Source organism: Acomys minous (genome assembly GCF_964271855.1).
Source record: "Acomys minous genome assembly, chromosome: 5".
NCBI lineage: Eukaryota > Metazoa > Chordata > Mammalia > Rodentia > Muridae > Acomys > Acomys minous.
Genome location: NC_140494.1, coordinates 110727512 through 110728640, shown reverse-complemented (window position 1 = coordinate 110728640; position 1129 = coordinate 110727512). Strand labels below are relative to the sequence as shown.

The window sequence follows — 1129 nt, the reverse complement described above, 5'->3', positions numbered from 1 at the left end:
GTGCGGCCCCGGGCTTCGGCGGGAGCGTGGCGTGGTTGCGCCCCGGGCGGGGGACGGCGGGCCTGGCACTGCTGGGACCGCGGGGGTGCAGGTCCGGGGGGAGGTGTCCCCGTGAAGCCACATAGGCTTTCGTCCCGAGTCTCCCACCCGGGGACATGGTCTGTGGCCTCGGCTCCTGAGCCCAAGTTCCGCGTCTTCCCGGCTTTCGGCTGGGGGGTGGGGTGGGAGGGGGAAGTCTCGGTGCTCCGGGGCCGCGCGGGGACCAACGTCGCCAGCCGGAGAAGGGGACTGGCAGCTCCCTGGTTGGGTGGACGCGGAGCGCGGCCCGGACCAGGCGCCGCTCTCTATCCCGGGAGGAGGGGACGCCGCGGACCGGACCGGTGTGGACTGACCGCTGTCCATCTTCTCTGCTGTGGGCCCGCAGGGTCTCTGATAAGGTGCCTGGCTGGCTTGGTCTCCTCCGGAGGTAGATCTGTCTAATGCACCAGACAATAGAATTGGTTAAAAAATGGTCATCTCAGCTCTGCACCGTCGTCTGGGGTTGTCCCTTTACCAGGTGTGCATACTGGCTCTGAGCACGCATTCCTTAAGCCACCTCAGATGGACACTACTCAGCCCTCAACTGCTTCCTGACTGTGATTCCAGCATCCCCTCCATGGTACATTATAATGCACCACACATTTTTTTTTCTCCCTAAGTCTCTGTTCTTACCTAGCCCACCCCCTTTCTTCCATGCCTCAAGCTGCTCTCCTCGGGGTCTCTATTTTAAGACGTGCAAATTAAATACCTTGCAAAAACGATCGAAACAAAACCGTTTCTTAGACTACAACCTAGTGGTTTTGACGTACTCTATTCTGCCTTGTGATCGCCACTGGGGTTTTGCCCGTTTTCAGTTTCTCTCCCCAGTTTTCATCCCCATTGGATTTTTCCTAGCAGTTCTTAACGTTCTAACCTTTCAGTGTGAACACCCCCCCCACACACACACACCCGATTATTTAAGCTTACGTAAGGTGAAGGGTATTTAAAAGCCTTACTGTTTACTTAGCAGTTGTACTTAAAAGTTTTGCTTCATGTCCATTTCCATAAAGAAGGACGTGTCTAACTTGTCTTCACTTTTTGTTTTGCCTTG

General features: G+C 55.9%; 1 protein-coding gene across 3 annotated transcripts in view; it reads left to right on the top strand.

Annotated features, from left to right (window-relative positions):
• Window positions 1-1129, top strand: part of SIK2 (salt inducible kinase 2) — a gene marked incomplete at its 5' end in the record, with an annotated part of 102821 nt that overhangs the window by 135 nt on the left and 101557 nt on the right. The gene's annotated exons all lie outside the window — the stretch shown is intronic.